General features: G+C 45.0%; 1 pseudogene; it reads right to left on the bottom strand.

The window, feature by feature from the left end:
• Window positions 1-9758: 9758 nt before the first annotated feature.
• On the bottom strand, window positions 9759-10505 carry LOC124963194 (40S ribosomal protein S6-like; annotated as a pseudogene).
• Window positions 10506-23140: the final 12635 nt, after the last annotated feature.

The following is a 23140-nucleotide window of genomic DNA, read 5'->3' as shown; positions in this document are numbered from 1 at the left end:
GCAGCAGTAATGAGAAATAAGACAGAGTAGATGAGAGAGGAAAAAAAGTAGAAAATGATTTGAAATACAATTAACTGGGGCTGGGATTGTGGCTCAGTGGTAGAGCGCTTGCCTGGCATGTGTGAGGCCCTGGGTTCGATGCTCAGCACCACATAAAAAAAAAAAAACTAATAAAATAAAGCTATCGTGTCATCTACAACTAAAATAAATAAATTAAGAAAAAGAGTTGGTGTTCATTGCATGCAATAACCAAGTGATGAACGTTGTAGTATATTAAAAAAAAAAAGAAATACAATTAACCTAAAAAAATTTGTAGTAAAGTGGTTTAATAATGGTGTGTGTTAGAATAAATATTGAAAAGTGCTAAGATAATACAAATCAAATTTTGAGAGAAATGTGTGGCCAGGATGAAGAAAGTAAAAGATAAGACCTTTTATAATTAGAAATTAATAGGTGTAGTAGCCTGTTGTCCCAGTGACTGCAGGATCCGAGGCTGGGGACCTCGTGGGTGCATGTGTAGAGGGCTAGCTGGGGGGCAAAATTTAGGAACCTATGGAGAAAAAGTGACCCAGAGTGTTGTGGGAATCACACAAGGAGTAGCAAATGGCACTCAAAGAATGGGGGAGACCAAACTTTATGCCAGTGGACCCAGAGGAGATTAGCATTCCAAAATTCTGAGCCCCCCTTATCAGTTTTTCATAACATTTCTATAGGCTATCTAGTGTCATAAATTTTCTCATTTAAAACAGTATCTAATTGTTACAAGATTTCAAAAAATGATATATGATTATGTGTAGGGGTCTTCAAGTGGGACGTGTGTTTACAAAAGCAGACTGCTGTAAGGGACTGGCTCCTCTTACAAGGCCTTCCGTAAATCTCTAGCCTTGGGCCCAGAGTCTTCACAGGGGCGTTTATACTTCAAGGGATGTGGTTAGGTCCTAGAGAAAGTTCTTTATATTCCAAAAGGAAGGATTAAATGGTACTAGTCAGTTTTCCTGAAACCCAGCTGGCAGGAATGGGGAGGGGAACTCTTACTCTTCTGGGTACCCATTCTTACTGACAGCATCCTTAGTTTACTTTACATCCAAACCTGGGTCAGTTACCCACTACAAGAAGATTGGAAATTAATGGAAGAAACAAGGAATAAAAAGTTGAGTTTTTCTCTTCATGCCTTTTTTTCCTGGAAAATTTTCATGGGATGCTTGCAAGGTTGCCAAGGATCGCAGTGAGCATGACATGTTGCCATTTTCCATGCTTAACCTCCCTGTCACTGTGTAGAGTTTCTTTTAAGTTGATCATGGATAGCAAAGGAATCTGGGCTCCCTTTTAAAGCAAGATATGTTCTGTGTGCCTCAGGCTGTATCCTGAATTTAATCTTGTGTGTGAACAGAGTCTTCTCTACCTTGAAGTGCTAACCTCCAGGGCTGGGGATGGAGTTCAGTGGTACAGGCTTACGTGGCATGTGTGTTGCTTGGCATAGGATTTCAAGGTATGTATTATAAATGTGTGAGTGAATGAATGGCAACCAACCAAACAACATCATACAAAACAAAAATGTTTATGGGATGCTGGAAACCTACAAATTTCCCTTCTGATGAATAATTCAGTAACAGTTGGTGTCAGAAGAAATATCATGATGTGCTCAAGTGGACACAAGTTAAATCTTTGAAGATAATTTTTTGTGTGATTAGGATTAACTAATAAGAAGATAATTCTGACCTTCCAAAATTGAAAATAAGTAGTTTTAGTAGACTTTGTTAACAGCAATTCCAGAAGCAGAGGCTAGGGGAACCCATAAGTGCAGTCATACCAACCAACCCTTAACAAAGAAAGCTGGTGCCATAAGGAGAAAAAGTATGGGTAAGAGGAATGAAAAGTCACTTAAGAAACACAAGAAAAGCTAAGAAGTAAGGAAAGAGAGGGTGAAAGAGGAATAAAAGAAAACAAAATGATTTTTTCATATTCGAAGGTTGAACAGGCTTCACAGCCCCAGCCTCTTTTATGTTTTATTTTGAGACAGGTTTTGCTTTGCTCCCCAGGGTCACTTTGAATCTGTCTTCCTCATATTCTCCAGCCTCAGCCTCCCTAGCCACTGGGAAATTTCTTTAATTACAATCATGTGTATCAAAGAAATCTGGGTTTTATTTTTAAGTGAAATAAACATATACAGTGTGCCTCTGGTTGTCTATCATGAACTTAGTATTATTAGGTGATAATACTGGGTCCTGTGTAGCTTCAGGTGTTAATCTCTTGGGGACTGGGAGAAAACTGTCTTCTCAGGAGTAGAGCCTGTATTTGGAATGTGTGATGTCTGGGATTAGATTTCCAGGATGCAATATAAATGAGTGAATGAATAGGAACCAAAACAAACAAACAAAACAAAACACAACAAAAATATTTATGTGATGCTCATAACCTGCAGAATTTTTTGGTGTCAGAAGTATCAGTGTGTTCCAGAGAACACAAGCCAAATCTGTGTAGAGAAATTTTGTGCATGATCAGGATGAATACATTAGAACAGAATTTGGACCTTCCATAATCAGAATCAGGTATGGGTGGTAGTCTGTGATCCCAGCAATTCCAGAAGGTGGTAGGACTAGGGAGTGCTTTAATGCAGGTGTAGAAGCCTAGCTAGGAGCAATACTGCCATTTATTGGTGAAGAGTTCTGCTTCCTCAGATGTTGAAGTACAACACCAGGGAAGCACACTGAGGCAAGCATATAAAGCAGGTTTTATTTAAAGGTAGTAACACAGATTTCTCCTGGGAGGGAGAAGGGGGCCATGGCTTGTGTTCTGGAATCCCAAGAAGTGAGTGTGCCCTGCATCTTTTATAGATTAGAGTCTCCTTTGTTCTTCTGCTCTCTTTCCCCCCTTATCTTTCTCCTTCCTATTTGACTAGGCCCAGGAGATGCTGGTGAGATGGCAAAAAGGTGAGAAACAGATGGGCCAGGAAAGGGTCAAATGGAGTGATTAAGGCAGGTAAGGCCCAGGGGGCATTAATTAACTATTCCCAGCCTGCAGCTTTTTGGGAGGGGTGGTATAGGCAGGTAACCTTGGTGATCAAAAGGGCTCTGGAGACATTGACTTTCCAATCTCCCAGGGACAGTCTCCAACTTCCCAGACTCAGATGGCCTCCATTTCTCGATTTGACCAGATTCCTAATTTTACATTAACTGCCTGTCTTCAGTTCTGGCTTCAGGGGTGTGAGGAGAAAAGGAAAGGCTGAGAAGAATGGAAAATCATGGAAGAAATCATGAAGGAAAAGTTGAGCATCTCTCTTTCATTCTACCTTTCTTCCTGGAAGCCTCATGTTGAGGAATGTGGAGCCTTCTCTACCTTGAGGTGGAAAACTCCCATGCTGGGGCTGAAGCTCAGTGGTAGAGCCATTCCCTTGGAAGTACAATGCCTGTGAATGGATTCTCAGTATGCAGTATGTATTAGTGAATGTACGAATGATGACCAGAAAACAACATATGGCCCAAAATCCCATTTATGCAATGCAAGTAATCTATAAATTTTTTTTTCTAGTGGAAAATTGAGCTAGAATTGGTACCAGAAGAAAGGTCTGTGTGGCAGCCTGTGATACCAACAACAGATGTGGCAGCCTGTGGTGCCAGCAGCAGGAAAAGTGGTCTGGGGTACCAGTAGAAGCCTGTGGTTCCATCTTTACCAGAAGCTGAGGCTGGGTCATGTGAAGCAGGAGTACAGTCAACCCATGATCAGTCAACCCACTGGAGAAACTGAGGAGAAAAAGAAGGGAAGTTTCTCTCTTCCATGCTGCCTTTCAAGAAAGCTAAATAAGGAAAGAATGGAAGAGAGAAGGACAAAGAGCCTGAGAGTTTTGTTTTCTTTGTTGACATGAGAATGGAAACCAGGGACATGGTGCATCACAGCTTCAGCCTCTTTTTGCTTTTTTTTTTAAGTTGAATGTTTTATTTGTTTCTTAATTTGCTGCAAAACTGTTGTTCAGTGTATAAAAATAACACCAGCAAATGCTGTATATTATAAAACTAAGTATTGTTTTTCTGACACTGTACAACAAATGCTTTTCTCCATTCCCAGTTTTTTTCCAGTGGGAAGATTGTTAAGTATATTGACCCAAATCCAGGATGGATCTAAGCAAGTTACAATACTGTATAAGATTTATAACAAGATTGCCAGGAGCAGCCCCAGCAACTCAGAGCACCCCCGAAGGACAGATGGCGTCGGAGCAGAGGAACGACAGGAACCCCTGGAACAATCTGAGGCAAGTGCTGCTCAGATTTATTTTAGCTCTTCTTTTATAGTATTAAGTAAAGTGAACTGCTAAGCAAAACATGCACTTAATCTTGAGCTCACATGATTATGTTTTCAATTTAACCTTAAAGGTCTACTCTGTTACCTAAACAAGCTCAGTTAAAACTAAGTCAGGTTATTTACTGCCAAACAATCAGTGTGAGTACTTAATTTTTATCCTAATTTTCTTCATGTTATTGATTTGTCCTCTTCCTATTGTAGTACACATGTGAGGCCTCAACCAGCATAAACTACTCATAACCAGTTAACATGCAATGAGGGCATTTGATCTCAAGATAATATTTTTCTAGTTGTTTGCCTATGCTGTTTCTTTGTTCTTTAGTCCTACATTTCCGGGGTGGCCCTTGACATCCAAGCCCTTGAAGGAAGTACAAATATTGGACATTTGTCCATTTACCATTAATATTAACTATTCATTCACCATTTTCATTGTACACTCCTGTATAGGGAAGAGGTGGATCTGTGGGAGGTGGGTCCTTAAACTTATTCGTTTGTTTCCCTCTAGGTGGATACCACAGATGTCCCCCAATCCTGTAAGCTAAATAGGGCGGTCCTTGCACTGTAGCGACAACAAGTCTCCTGTTCTGTTTGTCAGGCTGTTTTGCTGGTAAAGCATAAACTGAGGCAGGTGTGGCCAACATAGGAGCAAGTGATTCCTGTAACTGTAGTTTTTTTAAGAACTCTTCAAACTGTCAGACTTATTATGTGTGATATTGGTGCATTTTTTAAAGTATTCCTCATCCTCCTCCAAGCTCTGCAGACTCATTGAAGTTAAAATTTTATCACAACAATCATTAGTAACAAACTTTCCAGGGAATGTGATTTGCAGTTGCATAGTTATAAGTATGATAATTACAAGAAAACACCCGATTCCTAGGAGAGATGACAGCTGCAATTTCCTGGAATGGTGACCTTGCCAAACCCTTCCCCATGCTCAGACCTTGTCAAGCAGCATGGTGGAAATAGTCCCCACCACAAGATTGTCCTCAAATTACATAATTTTATAAGTAGTTTTTACCACAGATAATGTTATGAACTCTGAATACTAGAGCCTAAAGCCTATTCTAAAAATCATAAGGAGTTGTAAAAGATGCATATTGTGTTTATCTGCAATTGTTGGGAAGTTTAGTGTTATCTTCCTTTAGTAGTAGTGTTGAGAGTAGTTTTTCTTTATGTCTTCTTTCCCCCACGGACTTAAGACAACTATGCTGAAGCTATTCCACACTAGTTTATTTGGGGTGACATTTTCATTCCTCAATAAATTTTGCATATTTCTGAAATGCTTCTTCACTCATTAAGTATTTCTGAAGGGTCACTTGATGTCACTTTCATCAGCCAATCATCTTTATAACAAGATTTATATACAGCCCTGGTTTTTCTGCAAGCGCCTCACTAATTTCAGTTACTTCTGATAGAGGAGAACAGAGTTCACTGGCAGTTTTCACACATTCCAAACTCATGCTGTTTTTTCAATTTTGTCCCATTTCAGGTGGACTACAGTAGACATCTTCCAGAGCTTCCTGTGCACAATTGCTGATTCCCATTGTTCTAATGCCATTTTCTGTTGTTATCCACTAATATTTCTCTGTGAATTTTTGGACCAACAGCAGAATGGGTCCTGTACAGAGCCATCAGGTCCAAGGCTCCCATGCTCTGTATCACTCATAGCACTGTGTCCACAAGGCTTTTGAAGGTCACTGCCTCTTGGCCACTGGTGGCCCCAACTGTAGTGAGTTCTTTGTGAGATAGTCTCATGAGATTTCCCAGGATCACTTGCAACCTGCCATCCTCCCATTCTCCATTCTTGGCTTCCCTGGTCACTGGTCAGAGTATCCTTTGAGTTACACATGAAAAGAAAATATGCACAGGCACCCCAGGAAGTCTTGGCTTCCTCTTAAGTCTATCTAAATAAATTCTGCAAACCTCAGGCTGTCTCTCCTGGTCTTTGTGGTGTGTGGTGGGGGAAGGAAGTCTTCCAATCCTTGAACTGCTCACCTCCCAGGGTTTTCAATGGTGCTCAGTGGCGGAGCCTTTCCCTGCAAGTATGATGCCTGGGGTTGGATTCCCAGGACTGTGATATATATGAGTGGATGACAAGCAAGAAACAAAATCAGGCTAAATTAAAATGTTCTGTGATTCTAGTAACCTATGAAATTGTTTTTCCAGATGAGAAGTTAACTACAGTTGGTGTCAAAAGAAACCTCAAAAATGTGTTTAGTGGTCAGAAGTCAAATCTTCAGAGAATTTTCACATGAGATCAGGAAGAATAAAATAGAAGATAATTCAGACCTTCCAAGTCAGAAACAGTAGGTGGGGTAGGCTAAGGTAACTGCAGTTTCAGAGGTTGAGGCTGGGGTTTGCAGGTGTTTGGGCCCAGCCTCTGGGAACACAGCTGGGACACCATGGAGACAAAGAGGGCTTGTGAGGAATGGAAAGTCATGGAAGAAACAGAAGGAAAAGTCAAGTTTCTCTCACACTGCCTTTCTTCATCATGAGAGAGATAAGGAAAGAGAGTAAAGGAGAGAAGACAGGAGAAGTGAGTGAATGATAACATTAGAGAAAACAGACATTTATGGGATACAAATAATGTATAAAATATGTCTTCAGAATGAGAAGTTAACCACTGTTGTTGGCAGAAGACACATCAAATTGTACTCAAGAGGACACAAATCAGACCTGTGAAGAGAGAATCCATTTGGGATTAGGATGAACAAATTAGAAGATAATTCAGACATTCCAAAATTAGGAACAGGCAGGTGTGGAGGCCTGTGTTACCAGTGATTCCATATGCTGAGGCTGGTGGGTCACATGAGCACATGTCCTGACCCAGTATGATTGAAGACAGTTGGGATTCCAAATAGAAAAAGAAGGCTGAGAGGAATGGAAAGTCATGGGATGAAATGAAGAGAGAAAATATGAGTTTCTCTCTTCCTTGCTGCCATGAATGGAAGCACTACAAATGAGAGAAATAAAGAAAGAGAGTGAAAACTGACTTCCAACTGCATAGGTAAATCTCCAAGTGTCCCAGGAATCTCTTGACCTGGCAAAAGCAGTTCCGGTTGCACTTTTGTGCTCCTAGCTTTTGGCTAGGTCTTCCTAGGTTCAAGGAGCCTTACTGCAAGAGCACTGTGTTTGCCCATTTGTCCAGTTGGGGTCCTTGTAGCTCTAGTGGGAGAGTAGAACCAGCCTCTATCTCCTCTTTTCCTGGGAGATTGGTATGAATGATACCAACAACCCCCAGCCATCCCCTTGCCTGGACTGGAAAGGGCAACTCCTGGTCTGGCCTGCATGGATGACTGGTCAGATTGGACACTGATCCCCCTGAGCAGAGAAGAAGCTATGTTTAGAGCCTATATTGAGTCAGGACATACCTGGAGGGTCTGACAAAGGCCACTTCTGGCTGGTAAATGAGTTTGAAGTTAGGAAATCCTCTTGGTCAGAACCCAGACACCATTGTCTGGGGGGTGGGCAGCCCGAACTCAAACCCATTCCTGGCCAGGATTCTTGTGGTCAGAGCTCATAGAGGTTGAGATGGGCATAGGGTCCAGACTGAGGATGAGGTTAGGTACAGCTGTGTGAACACCCCTCACCCCACTTCTTCACCCTCAGTCACTCCTGGGACAGCATCCCATCCCCAGAAGTAACATCTGACTCAGAGAACACTGTCCCAGTCAAGGACTGAGATCCCTCCTTCCTTTCCTTGGAGATGGTGAAGGTGGTGAGGGAGCTGGGAATGGGGTTTTGGATTGTGCCCACTTATCCACATGCGCTCCAGGGCAGCCATCTCAATGCTCAGAGCCTGTTTTAAAACCATTAACAGAGTATAAAAATGTCCCAGGACAAGGCTGATGTGACACTCAGGTGCAATATTCACAATGACTACGGATAAAGTGGGTTGATTGTTTCAGGTCAAGTTCACATGCAGGCAAAGCAGGTCTTGGATCTCTCCAACCTGATCCAAAAGAATACCCTCCAAGAATTGAGCAGATGTGGCCAATTAGCCCTGGATGGAGGAATAAGGCCAGCATTCATATGTCATCCACACTGAGGCCATCCACTTCTCAAGGTCAGTCATGCTGAAGCCCAGCCCCTCCTCAAGGTCAAGATCAGGGAACCAGAATTATATGGTGAACATTAGGGTTAGAGTGGGAATTATGGTTGGGGTTGGGCCTGAGCGAATTTGTGGTCTGGGGTTGTGGTCAGGTGTTGGGTACAGGATAGGTGGGGATGGTTTAAAGAGTCGATATTAAACAGAAGCGCATGGTTTGTGGGCTTAGGCTTAGGCTTTCTAGGGTGAGGTAAGAGCTAGGAGATAGGAAATAGGTTTAGTGTTTTAGAGTTATGGATAGGCAAGAGAGGTCAGGATCAGGGTCAAACCAAGGCTTTCTTAGAATCAGCATCCCTGAGATACCATCCTCCATACTGTGTTTTCCTTGACTACCACCTATGACCTGCTCTGTGGTCCTACACCATTTATCTCACAGCTTCCTGTGTAGTCCTCCACCATCTCCTCTCATCTCCCCATTTAGGCCTTCACCACCTCCTCTTATCTGCTTCTGAGTACTCTTCTTTCACCTCCTTTCAAGGGCCCATGAGTAGCCCTTGACCTCCTATGGTCTCCATCTCTTCTCATTCCATTCTCTGTAGCCTTCCACCAACATCTCTCAAATCCTGTGTCTTTCTTCACAAACTGCTCTCATCTCCTGTATATCCCTCCACCACCTCCTTTCTCAGTCCCCTGTGTAACCCTTGACTTCAATCTCTTAGAGGCAACTACATAGCAATCTGCCATTTCCCCTGCACCACTTCCTCTCATCCTCATGTGTAGCCTCCACTTCTTCCTCGTATCTCTTTCCAACTATCTGCTCTTATCTCCTCTTGTGCAACCCTCTACCACCTCTTCTCACTGCATTTTATGTATACTTTCACAACCTTCTCTTCACCCACTCTGTGTAACTCTCTACCATCTACCTGCTCTCATCTCTTGTGAAGACCTCCATCATTTCCTCCCTCTTTTAGCCCTCTAACTATTTCCTCTCATCTGCATAGCCCACTACCACCTCCTCTCATCTCCTGGGTATCCCTCCGCTATCTCCTCCCCTGGTAGAATACCACCACCTATTCACATATCTGGTGTAACCCTATATTTTCTCTTTTCAATGTCCCAGTTTAGCCCTCTACCACCTCCTCTCATATCTTCCTGCCCAGCTCTCCATGACATCCTGTCATCTCCCTTGTAGCCCTCCACCACCTCCTCTACTTCTCTCTGGTCAGCCTCCTACCACCTCCCCTTATGGTCCCTATGTAGCCTTCCCCAACCTTCTCTTCCTTTGTAGCTCTCTACCAACTACTGTCATCTCCTGTGTATTCTTCTACCACTTCCTCTTGGCATAGTGACTGCTTATACCACCTTCTTTTTTTTTGGAGGCCAGATCTTATTTATTTGTTACTCTTAAAAATTCTTATTTTTGACTGAACTCAGATTTAGAAGTAGAAGCTCTCAGAGGGGACAGTCTGCATCTCTTGGCAATCTGTTCCTGGCATTTTTCTTTGGCTTCTTTCATTCTCTTGGCCAAAAGTTTGGCATATTCTGCAGCTTCTTCCTTATTTTTCTTAGTACACCATTTCTTCAGAGCAATATGCTGGCACTTGGGTTACAGGGCACGCGGAGTAACAAGACGCTGAATCTTTGGTGCTTTGGTCCTGGGTTTTTACCTTCCTTGTTTAAGGGTTTTCTGACAACTATTAACAGATGTTATCTTCCTTACAGAGGTTGAAAAGTTTGTGAATTCGATTATCTCTTTTAGGTCCCAGTCTATGAGGTACAGTAGTATCCGTAAGTCCAGGAATGTCCTTCTCTCCTTTTTTTACAATAACCAAGTTGAGAATGCTCAGATTGGCATCCACAATGCAACCTCAAACAGATTTGACTTTTCTTTTTCCAGTTCACCTTGGTCTGTAACAGGAATGCCCCTTACTCAGTAGCAGACAAACATGGCCATGGGTCAAGACACCCTGCTTCATGGGGAAACCTTGTTTGTTGTTCCTGCCACTGATTCGGACCACATAACCCTTCCACTCTTCACCCAGAGCATTAGCAGCAACTTTGTGGCCATATGCCTCTCATAAAAAGTATGAAGTTTGTGTTCATCGTCCACTTCAATGAATTTCTGGCAACCAGGGGCTGGGAAGGAGATATTCAGCTTCATTTTGGAGCAGCTGATTGCCCACAAGGCACCACAAAAAAGAGCTTATACTACCTTCTTTTGAGGCCCCTGAGAATTCCTCCACTACCTCCTCTTTCTCTTCCTTGTTTGCCCTCCACTGTCCTCTCACCGCCCCTGTGTATCCCCACTACACCACCTGCTCTCATGGCCTCCAGTGTAGTCATCTACCATCTCCTCACTCTCTATGTAACTCTCCCCACCTCTTCTCATCTCCTCCTATGATGCATTCTATTACCTCATCCCATGCCCCCTTTTTTACCCACTACCTCCTGTATGGCCTCATGTGTAGCTCTTCACTACCTCCTCTCATGACAAAACTATTCTTCCCGTGGAAGTCCAGCCAGCCTGAACTCAACTGTGTTCCTGAGATTGTGACATATTCCAGAAGTTGTTTAAGATTCTCCACCACTTTTAATGACTTGTTCATGTTGTTTTAGGTATTTCCTTTTAATTTAATTATTTAAATTCTAAAACCCATGTTACCCAGATTTTTCATCAATCTATGATTTTCTTCATTTGTGCTCTGAGTACCTTCAAAAGACTAAAGTGCTTACTTCTTCAGGGTTGATTTATCAGGGTACATTCCCAAGATAAGGTAAAGACTACTTTTGTAAGTCTATGCATTTCTTCAAATATTCAGAAATGTCACCTACTTACTACATTGTAAGTAGGTGATGCCTTTGCTAACTCAGTGTTCACCTGGTTTTGCTTTTTCTGGACTCACTCCCCCCTGCCTTCCTCTGACTCTCTCTGAAGAGAATTGGATCAGATGGATTGGATCCCACATAGCATGCTACAGAACAGCCATGGGTGTTAGGTAAAGGTCCTGAAGCCCTGATGCCTCCCACATCAGGTAGTCCTGTGTCTGACAAGGACTTAAGCATGGTGGGCCTATACTGATTTGTGACCACTGATGCTGAGCCCTGGTGCAGGATCAGCTCCTCTTCTGACTCTCTTATATCCAAGATACATTGCATCCTATGTTGGGACCTGTTTTTTCTTGTGGATGAAATCTGGGATCAGGAGAGAAAAGGAGCAGGAGGAGCAAGGTTACCCCCCACAGTCCTGAACATCCCATCTCCTGTCCCCTGCCTCCAGATGGGTTACATTGAATTTTCTGGAATATCAACACCAATGACTCCATCCTTGGGGCTCCCCTCTAGCTACCCAATCTGGTCTCTGCCCAGGGGATCTGTTGATGGCTTTTCATTTTCTTCCAGTCCCTGCCTCCTTCTGAGATGTTTTGCAGGACTCCTTCTGAGTCCCTGCATCCCTGAGATGTTTTGTATTTGGAAGATTCAGGTGTGGGCGTGGAAACCTGCCCATGATCATGCCCAGATTATCTGTGGGGCAGCCTTAGGCCCTCTCTCCTTGGGACCTGCTGTTTCTAGGTGTTGGGACCTGTCAACAAAAGAACCAGAGGTGGGGGAGTTTCCCTAGTCACAGGTTCAGCTCCATCACCAAACATGCCCCAACCCCCAAAGTCCCACCCTGGGATTTCCATGGTGACTGAGAATACTCTCAGATCCTGGAAGCGTCTTTCTGATACCCCATCTGATGACCCATAGAGACCTATAGAGAATGGGGACCAAGTCCTAGGTGAGTGGTTGCAGATGGAGCTGGGGCTGGATGGGGACTGAGTGGAGAGCTTCCAAGTAAGGAAGGGCTTCCACCAGGGATCAGGAAAGGAGCTGGGTGACCTGAGGGTGGGACTGGCTGCCTGATCCTTCACCCTCTTGAGTATCTGTAGTAGTATCTGTTTAGTCAGCTTTTGCCTCACTGTGACCAAAAGACCTGACGAGAACAATTAAAGGAGGAACAGCTTATTTTGGGTCACAGTTTCAGAGGTGTAGCCCATGGTTAGCACATTCATAGCTCCGAGTCTGAGGTGAGGCAGAAATCATGGTAGAGGAAAGCATCTCAGGACATAGCCACAGGAAGCAGAGAGAGTTCTGCTCACCAGGGATAAAATATAAACCCTAAAGATACACACCCAGTTACCTATCTCCTCCAGCCACACCCAGCCTGCCTTACAGTTACCACCCAGTTAACCCATCAGTGAATTAGTTCACTGATTAGGTCAAAACTCTCATAAACTAAATATATTACTTATGAAACTTCTTGCATTGCCTCACATGAGTTTTTGGGGGACACCTCATATTAAACCACAACATACCCAAGATAAATTTTAAAATAAGTTAAAAACCAATGACTCAGGGTACTTTTGGGGCCATTACTGTGCAAGCAAATTGGACAGGAAGGCAAACCTCTAAGATAGGAGAGCATGATTCCCTGAGCACGCAGGACTGGCCAGTGGACCAGGAGTTCAACAGATGGTCCCAGTCCTCATGGGTTGGTGGCTGGAACAGCAACTTGTCATCTCAAGGCTCACTCTCTCCTTCCATAAGAGGTGTAGCCATAAGAGGTCAGCAGTGTGCTAAGATCATGGCTCTGGTGTGGTCACATGCCTGGGCTGAGGGATTTCTAGGGAGGAGACAGAAGGGAGGCCACAGTCCCCTACTGCTGTCTCTACTTCCCGGTGCAGGTGGGGAGCACACAAGTGACAGCTGGAGGCACTCCAGAAGGGAAGCTGCAGAGGTCAGCAAAGCAGAGGTGCTGAGGGGACCCCACGTGGGTCCACCTTGTCCAGTGTCGACCTGCTGTGGCTCCTGTCTCTGTCCTATTTGATCTCTCCTATTATGTTATAAAAAACCCCACCTGGTGTACTCAGGGGTGTGGTTTGTGTCACAAGCCTCAAAACCTCTAAGTAAAATGACTTTTTCCCTCCTTTTTTTTTCTATCAAAGTGCCTTCCTGCAAACTGTTGTGAATTCAAGAGAAAAAGGAGAGCTTGGCCTCCAACCCTCCACCTTTGCCTGTCTCACCTCACTCTGGTCACCTGCAGCTGCCCCATGTTTATCTGTCAGCTGCTGGAGCACAAGGAGGTGCACATCACTCCTGCAGAAAGCAGGCACTACCTGTCCTTGCAGAGGGTGTGTCCTTCAGCTGCCTCTCCAGGACACTTGTGCTCTCCAGGTTGGGCACCCACAGGACCACTGATGAGTCCTGCGGCTGGCCGCAGCATGGCAACTGCAGGCACAGGTAGGTCGTGGCCTGAGGTCTGAAATTCAGAAGAGTAAGAGACGATGGTGGGGGTGGGGGTGGCCGCTGTCACTGCACAGCCTGCTTCCAGCGATCTCCGAGGCATCCCTCCACTCTGCCTACTTTCAGGAAGGTGCCCTTAGCCCCCTGAAATGGAGGCATTGCTGCTGTGAGCACGGATCAACTTAGAGCAAACAGCGATCATTCAGGCCTGGGGGTCCAGGATCCAGGCCTGTGTCCAGGACTGTCAGAGTGGATGATCTCCACCGAGTCTTGGGTGCAGGATTCTGTGATAGTGGACAGTGTCCTCTCAATTCTGTATCCAGGGAGTCTGAGTGGACAGTGTGTACCTGCTCCTGTGTCCAGGACTCAGTTGGTGTGGATATTGTACGCCCACCCCAATGTGTACAGGATTTTCAGTCAAAGTGGACTGTGTGTTCCTGGTCCAGTGCTCAGGATTCTTAGTCACAGTGCATTGTATGCACCTAGCTCTGTCCAGGACTCTCAATCACAGTAGACCATGTGTTCAGGAATGTCAGTCATGTTGGACATGTGCACCCAACCCTGTGTGTTCAGGACTCTCAGTCACAGTGGGCAGTGTGCACCCAACTCTGTGTGTCCAGGACTCTCAGTCACAGTGGACAGTGTGCACCCAGCCTTGTATTATCCAGGACTCTCAGTCATAGTGGACTGCGTAAACCTGGTCAGGAGTTCAGGACTCTCAGACACTCTCAATCACAGTGGACAGTGTGCACTCTGCCCCGTGTGTCCAGGACTCTCACACACAGTGGACAGTGTGTATTCTTCCATATGTGTCCAGGACTCTCAGTTACAGTGTACAGTGTGCCCCCTGCCCTCTGTGTCCAGCAGTGTCAGACACAGTGGACAATGTGCACCCTGCCTTGTGTGTCCAGGACTCTCAGACACAGTGGACAGTGTGCACTCTGCCCTGTGTGTCCAGGAGTGTCAGACACAGTGGACAGTGTGCACTCTGTCCTGTGTGTCCAGGAATCTTACTCACATTGGACAGTGTGCCCCCAGCCCTATATCCAAGACTCTACTGTAATGGACAACATCCTTCCAGTCTTGTGTCCAGAACTCTCAGTCACAATGGACAGTGTGTCCCTGGTCCTGTGTTCAAGAATCTCACAGTGGAGAATGTGCACCCAGTCCTGTATCCAAGACTAATGCAGTAGACAACATCCTCAGTGTTGTGTCCAGAACTCTCAGTGGACAGTGTGCATCTGGTCCTGTGTGTCCAGGACCCTGTCACAGTTGACAGTGTGCACCCAACCCTGTGTGTCCCCTGTGTCACAGTGCACAGTGTTCTGGCCCTGCAGTTCCAGACGTATTCTCCTGGCACGATTTCTCCCTCATCTTACCTACAGGATGTCCCCATGGGGGAGGACAGCAAAGCCCATCTCCTCTTGGAGAAATGTTGAGTGGCCTAATATGGGGACAGATGCAGCTGCCTAGAATCCAGGGCTGGAAGTGATGACATTGTCCACATCCTGCTTCATGGACCTCAACTGTCTGGAATCAGGGAGGTGGAGGGCATCGGGCAGACACAGACAGGGCATCAGGGAAGCCAGGAGGGAAGAGATTAGTGTTAGGTTAGGGTTGAGTTTGGATGGAGACTCAGTTTAGGATACAGTTAGTGTTTAGAACTTACCCAGCAAGAATGAGGCCTCCACTTTCCCTCTGACAAAATGTCTGCATCCAGCCTGAATCTACACCTCTTATTCTGCACCAGAGCCCTGCTGCTTCCAGTGTAGACATGAGGGAGCAAAGTGAGTCCTATGTCAACTGAGTGTAGATAGGAGAAAACCGTGTCCTCAGTCAGCAGAATGTAAGTAGAAGGAAGTTGTGTCCTGAGTCAGCTTAGTGTAGACATAAGAAAACCTAGTCCAGTGAGTGTAGATAGTAGGAAACCAAATCCTGGGTGTAGAGTAGGAAAATGTGTTATGAGTCAGTTGAGTGTGTACTGAAAGTGGATACTCTGTCCTGACCCTAACCCCAACCCTTACCTAGCCCTAACCCTGTCAGTGTCCTGAGTCAGATGAGTATAGACAAGACAGACAAGAGGAAGCCATGTCCTGGGTCAGCTCAGTGTAGACAGTAGGAAACTGTCCTGATTGTGGTGAGTGCAGATGGTAGAAACTGTTTAGAGTCAGCTCAGTGTAGACAGGAGGGAACTGTCCTGATTGTGGTGAGTGCAGATGGTAGAAACTGTTTAGAGTCAGCTTAGTGTAGACAGGAGGGAACTGTCCTGATTGTGGTGAGTGCAGATGGTAGAAACTGTTTAGAATCAGCTCAGTGTAGACAGGAGGGAACTGTCCTGATTGTGGAGAGTGCAGATGGTAGACACTGTTTAGAATCAGCTCAGTGTAGACAGGAGGGAACTGTCCTGATTGTGGTGAGTGCAGATGGTAGAAACTGTTTAGAGTCAGCCAAGTGTAGACAGGAGGGAACTGTCCTGATTGTGGAGAGTGCAAATGGTAGACACTGTTTAGAGTCAGCCAAGTGTAGACAGGAGGGAACTGTCCTGATTGTGGTGAGTGCAGATGGTAGAAACTGTTTAGAGTCAGCCAAGTGTAGACAGGAGGGAACTGTTCTGATTGTGGAGAGTGCAGATGGTAGACACTGTTTAGAGTCAGCCAAGTGTAGACAGTAGGAAACTGTCCTGATTGTGGAGAGTGCAGATGGTAGACACTGTTTAGAGTCAGCCAAGTGTAGACCTGAGGAAACTGTCCTGATTGTGGAGAGTGCAGATGGTAGACACTGTTTAGAGTCAGCCAAGTGTAGACAGTAGGAAACTGTTCTGATTGTGGTGAGTGCAGATGGTATAAACTGTTTAGAGTCAGCTCAGTGTAGACAGGAGCAGGCCATGTGCTGATTCAGCTTAGTGTAGTTAGAAGGAAACTGTCCTCAGTCTTCTGAGTGAAGACAGGCAGGGGACACTGTCCTGGGTGCACACAGCACTGTGGCCCTGCCAGGACTCTAGGCTCTGTGCCCCTGAGCTCCATCAGACCTCCTGTGAGGGGTGTTGGCTGGGTACTTCTTCAGGGAGGCTCCCTGTGGGACCACACAGGCTCTCAGATCTGTCCTCTTCCTGCTCCACATAGCTGACCATAGCAGTGAACAGCACTGTTTTCATGCTGCATCTGAACTGGACTGACCCCAAAGGGGCACTCTTAAGGACTGTGCTCAACACCATGAAGTCCAGCACACTAGGTCTCCTCATGCATAAAGGATCTGCAAATACCCTTGGCCCTTTCACACAGGCAGCTGAAGGGTCTCTGTATGGTAAAGCACTTTGAAGTTTGCTTAAGTGTTTAAAGGGCTAGCAGGCAACTCAGGAAAGTATTTTAAAAGTCCCAGAACTGATAATCCTCACAGCCCCCTGAGTAAAGAAGCAAGTCCTGTAGATGTCCCTATCAGCTCTCCTTCACACTTACTTCCAGGAAAGGAGACCAGAGTTGACCCCTTGGGCTGCATGCAGGTGACCAGTGACTGGTGCAGCTTGGGTTTGGAGGGTCTCTCCTCTCTCCAGTAATATCCCAGAGTCTCCACCTGCACCTCTCCCCAGCCAGAGCTTCCAGGTGTTGCTCTCCTGGGCTCACCAAATCTCTGGGATCCTGGGGGCTCTGGCCATCTCTGAGCTCCTCAGTAATTCCACCAGCACTGGGCAAGGTGGTGCCCAATAGAGACCTTGGCAGTCAGTTCACCTGGTCTGTCTGTGTGCCAGCCCCTGAGGACCCTGGCCTGCACCACCCTGCACCAAGCCCCCTCCTCTGGCCCCCAACCTCCATGTCCTCCATGGTCACTCCCCGTGCCCCCCAGATCCCCACCCATTCTGGGCTCTTCCTGTTGCCCCTCCTCTGTCCCAGGCTTTCCTAGTCACCCACTATTTTACTCCTTCCCCTGTTCTACCCTTTTCCAGGCGCTCTCCAGTCCTACCACCCACAGGCTCACCAGGTCCCATAGCCCTACTCTGCTTCACAGCCTGCTCATTGCCCCAGCCCTGCCTACCCACTGTGGCCCTCCCAGTAGCCAGGGCCTTTGGGTGGTTCCTACACCCTCGACCCTTTCTTTGCCCCTGATTCCATCAACCTCCCTGCCTAACATCAGTTCTTTCCTCCCCTTTTGACTAGTTTGACCCTCTCCTTAGGCACTTAAGGGCACTCAGCTCTCCCATTCATCTTCAGCCTCTCCCTAGTTACATAGGCCTTTGGAGACCACCTAGTTTCTCCCTGTCCTCTTTTGTCCCTATCTTTGACTATTGCTCTTTCTTTCCATCCTCTGTCCACCTGGTGCACATTTCAGACCCTAGGATCCACTGCTTTTCACTGTTTATTTTATTTTGGGCCTTGGCTGAAATCCCACCTTCTGGAGGAGACTCCGCTGACCATGCAGGTGTCATTTCTGTGCACCTTGAGGAGTGCACTCTGCTCGCCGGCTTCAGTCAGACCCAGGAAGCTCTGGAGCTATCTACACAGGTCCCTCTGAGCCCAAATGTAGCAAGAGCCCACACTTGATAACCCTTCATCTGATGTCGGATCAGGTTCCTCACCTTCCACACTTTCTAGTTGATGTCTGATCACCCTGATAATTTATCACATTTTCCTCCCTTTCCAGGTGCTGTCTGATCACCCCAATATCTGACCAGACTTCACCCTCCCCAGGTGAAGTCCAATCACCCTATAACTGACCAGACTCCTTACCCTCTCAAGGGGATGTCCAATTATGATATCTGAGTAGAATCCTCACCATCCCCTGATGGTGTACAATCAATCATCCCAATATCTGACCGAACTCCTAACACTCCCCATGTGAAGTCCAATCACTCTGATATCTGACCAGACTCCTCAGCCTCCCAGGTGATGTTCAATCACCCCAATGTCTGGTCAGACTACTCACCCTCCTAAGGGAAATTCAATGACCCCAATACCTGACCAGACTACTCAGCCTCCCAGGTGATGTTCAATCACACCCAAATTTGATCATTTTGATGGTACCAGCCCTGTGTCCACAATGACTGTGGTGAGAGTAAAGAGTCCAATTGTCAAGGGTGCTGGCTGATTGTAAGGGTGACTAGAATTGCTGAACTAGTGCAATGAGGTGCCTCATTTGGAAACAATATGGACCTTTGTCCCCACTGAGGGCCCCTACTCTCCCCTTAGCTGCTGAGCTATAGTCAGTGTTCTTGTTCTAGCAGAAAACAGCTTCCCCTCTACAACCCTGATTTGTGGGTTTCCTTAGAGCTTAGCTCCCAGGCAGATGAGGGGCAAGAACCCTGAGGGTTCATGTCTGCCCCCTTACCTCCAGGGACCACAGGTGTCACTGTAGCATTAATAGCCCTGACCTGTAGCTTGTGTCCTGCCTTGAAGCTCTCACTCTGGAAAGCATGATGCCCTTGGGCCGGGAGGATGGCATGGGCTAGGGGTCATCCCACCAGGCCACAACAGGTCCCCAAAGGCAGAATAAATTCTGGTCCCACCCCAGCACCTGGGGGCCCACTGTGTGACCAAACCTGCTAGGCTACCCCTCAGTCCCAACTAGTGTCCCTGTAGTAGGTACAACTTCCCTCAGTGCCTGTCTTAGGCTTAGAGAGTCTTCTAGGAGTTGGGTATTACACTGAATGTGCAGATCAAGCTTGAGAGAGTTCCATCTTAACATTAAGTCCAACGATACTGATTAAGGGGGAGACCAAGATGGCAGACTAGAGGGTGACCGCATCTCATGTCACTCCAGAACTCAGGATTCAAGAAGAGGAAGTATCGAGAGACTCGGGACCAACTCAGAGCCGCTGGGCGAGTCTTTCCCACTGGGCGAGGCTCGGCCCAGGTGGCAGACCCAGACCGCAGGCAGCTTCTCAGAGCCGGGCCAGCAGCGAGAGGCTTCCATGAACAGCCAGGCTCCCCCTTCTGCACACAGCCAGGCTCCCCCCAGACCCAGCGGCGGGCCCAGACCACAGGCAGCTTCTCAGAGCAGGACTGCCCAGTGAGAGGCTTTCGAGCACAGCCAGGCTCCTCCCAGACCCAGTGGTGGGCCTGGACAGCAGGCAACTTCTCGGAGCAGGGCTGGGCAGCGAGAGGCTTCTGCAAACAGCCAGGTTCCCCCTTCCGTGCACAACCAGGCTCCCCCTTCTGCACACAGCCAGGCTCCTCCCAGCCCCGGTGGCAGGCTTGGACAGCAGGCAGCTTCTCGGAGCAGGGCCAGCCAGAGAGAGGCTTCTGTGCACAACTAGGCTCCCCTGGCCTGGGCAGCAGGCTGGACACAGGCCCAGACCAGCCATGCCACAGCCCGCAGTCTAGTTCCCCTTTGGCAGACCATCGGTCAACAAGTGGAGGCGCCTCTGCCCACTAGCAGGGAATATACCCCACCTGAAGGCCACCACCCCTAGAGGGGCAGCTTTCTTTTGGAGCACTGCATTATAAAGTTCCTCCAAGATTTCAGGCTACTGAAGGCTAGGAGGTGATATACTGGAAATCTACAGGGACACTATAAGCCAACAGAGGAAATCTGCAATATCTCAGAGTTCCACTGATACCTGACCAATATGAGAAAATAAGGGAAGAAACTGCCTCAAACAAACCTAGATGCTATATCAATAAAACCCAATGACAGCACAGCAGAAGAAATGTCAGAAAGGAAGTTCAGAATGTACGTAATTAAAACGATCAGGGAAGCAAATGAGGAGATGAAAGAGCAAATGCAGGCATTGAATGATGAGATGAAAGAGCAAATGCAGGCATCGAATGATTGCACCAATCAATAGTTAAAAGAGCAAATATGGGAAGCAAAAGATCATTTCAATAAAGAGAGATACTGAAAAAAAAACAAACAAACAGAAATCCTTGAAATGAAGGAAACAATAAACCAAATTAAAAACTCCATAGAAAACATAACCAATAGGATAGAACACCTGGAAGACAGAACCTCAGACATTGAAGACAAAATATTTAAGCTTGAAAACAAAGTTGACCAAACAAAGAAGATGGTAAGAAATCATGAACAGAATCTCCAAGGATGATGGGATATCATGAAAAGGCCAAATTTAAGAATTATTGGGATTGAGGAAGGCACAGAGAAACAAACCAAAGGAATGAACAATCTATTCAATGAAATAATATCAGAAAATTTCCCAAATCTGAAGAATGAAATGGAAAATCAAGTACAAGAGGCTTATAGGACTCCAAATATACAAAATTACAACAAACCCACAACAAGGCACATTATAATGAAAATACCTAACATACAAAATAAAGGCAGAATTTTAAAGGCTGCAAGAGAATAGAATCAAATTACATTCAGGGGGAAACCCTGAAAAAATCAGCAGATTTTTCAATCCAGACCCTAAAAGCTAGAAGGGCCTGGAACAACATTTTTCAAGCCCTGAAAGAAAACGGATGCCAACCAAGAATCTTATACCCAGCAAAACTTACCTTCAGATTTGACGACGAAATAAAATCCTTCCATGATAAACAAAAGCTAAAAGAATTTACAAAAAGAAAACTGGCATTACAGAACATTCTCAGCAAAATATTCCATGAGGAAGAGATGAAAAACAATGATTCAAATCAGCGAAGGGAGGAACTATCCTAAAGGAACTGTCAAATAAAGGAGAAACCAAGTTGTGTCAAAAAACAAAAATGAGCCAAACGACCGGGAATACAAATCATGTCTCAATAATAACCCTGAATGTTAATGGCCTGAACTCATCAATCAAAAGACAAAGACTGGCAGATTGGATTAAAAAGAAAGATCCAACAATATGCTGCCTGCAAGAGACTCATCTCATAGAAAGAGATGCCCATAGACTAAAGGTGAAAGGATGGGAAAAAACATACCATGCACATGGACTCAGCAAAAAAGCTGAAGTATCCGTCCTCATATCAGATAATGTGGACTTCAAGCCAAAGTTAGTCAGAAGGGATAAAGAAGGACATTTCATACTGCTTAAGGGAAGCATAAATCAGCAAGACATAACAATCATAAATATCTATGCCCCAAATATTGGCTCATCCATGTATGTCAAACAAATCCTTCTCAATTCCAGAAATCAAATAGACCACAGCGCAATAATACTAGGCAATTTTAACACACCTCTCTCACCACTGGACAGATCTTACAAACAAAAATTGAACAAAGAAACCATAGATCTCAATAACACAATCAATAATTTAGACTTAATGGACATATATAGAATATACCATCCAACAAAGAGCGAATATACTTTCTTCTCAGCAGCACATGGATCCTTCTCTCAAATAGACCATATTTTATGCCATAAAGCTAATGTTAGCAAATATAAGAAGATAGAGATACTACCTTGTATTCTATAAGATCATAATGGATTGAAATTAGAAATAAGTAACAGAATAAAAAACAGAAACTTCTCCAACACCTGGAGATAAAATAATACACTATTGTATGATGAATGGATAACAGAAGACATCAGGAGGGAAATAAAAAAATTCTTAGAAGTAAACAAGAACAAAGACACATCATATCAAAATCTCTGGGACACTATGAAAGCAGTACTTAGAGGAAAATTTATTTCATGGAGTGCATTCAATAAAAGAAGAAAAAAATCAACAAATAAATGACCTAACACTACAGCTCACAACCCTAGAAAAAGAAGAACAGAGTAACACCAAAAGTAGCAGAAGACAGGAAATAGTTAAAATCAGAGCTGAAATCAGTGAAATTGAAACAAAAGAAATGATAGAAAAAATTGACAAAATAAATAGTTGGTTCTCTGAAAAAATAAACAAAATTGATAAATCCTTAGCCACACTAACAAAGAGAAGGAGAAAGAAAACTCAAATTACTAAAATTCGGAATGAAGAAGAAAATATCACGACAGGAGTGAAATACAAAATATAATTAGAAGCTATTTTGAAAATCTGTACTCCAACAAAACAGAAAATCTCAAAGACAGCAACAGGTTTCTAGAGACATAGATGAATTACCTAAACTGAACCAGGAGGACATACACAATTTAAATAGATCAATTTCAAGTAATGAAATAGAAGAGGTCATCAAAAGCCTACCAACAAAGAAAAGTCCGGGACCAGATGGGTTTTCAGCCGAGTTCTACAAAACCTTTAAAGAAGAGCTCATTCCAATACTCCTCAAAGTATTCCATGAAGTAGAAGAGGAGGGAACCCTCCCAAACTCATTCTATGAAGCCAATATCACCCTGATACCTAAACCAGAGACACATTGAGGAAAGAAAATTTCAGACCAATATCCTTAATGAACGTTGAGGCAAAAATTCTCAACAAAATTTTAGCAAATCACATACAAAAACATATTAAAAAGATAGTGCACCATGATCAAGTGGGTTTTATCCCAGGGATGCAAGGTTGGTTCGACATCCAGAAATCAATAAGTGTAATTCACCATATCAACAGACTTATAGTCAAGAATCACATGATTATTTTGATAGATGCAGAAAAAGCATTTGATAAAATACAGCATCCCTTCATGCTCAAAACACTAGAAAAA

This window comes from Sciurus carolinensis, chromosome 1 (genome assembly GCF_902686445.1).
Source record: "Sciurus carolinensis chromosome 1, mSciCar1.2, whole genome shotgun sequence".
In the NCBI taxonomy this organism is placed as follows: domain Eukaryota; kingdom Metazoa; phylum Chordata; class Mammalia; order Rodentia; family Sciuridae; genus Sciurus; species Sciurus carolinensis.
The sequence above is the reverse complement of the archived record's forward strand: the minus strand, read 5'-3'. Positions and strand labels throughout refer to the sequence as shown.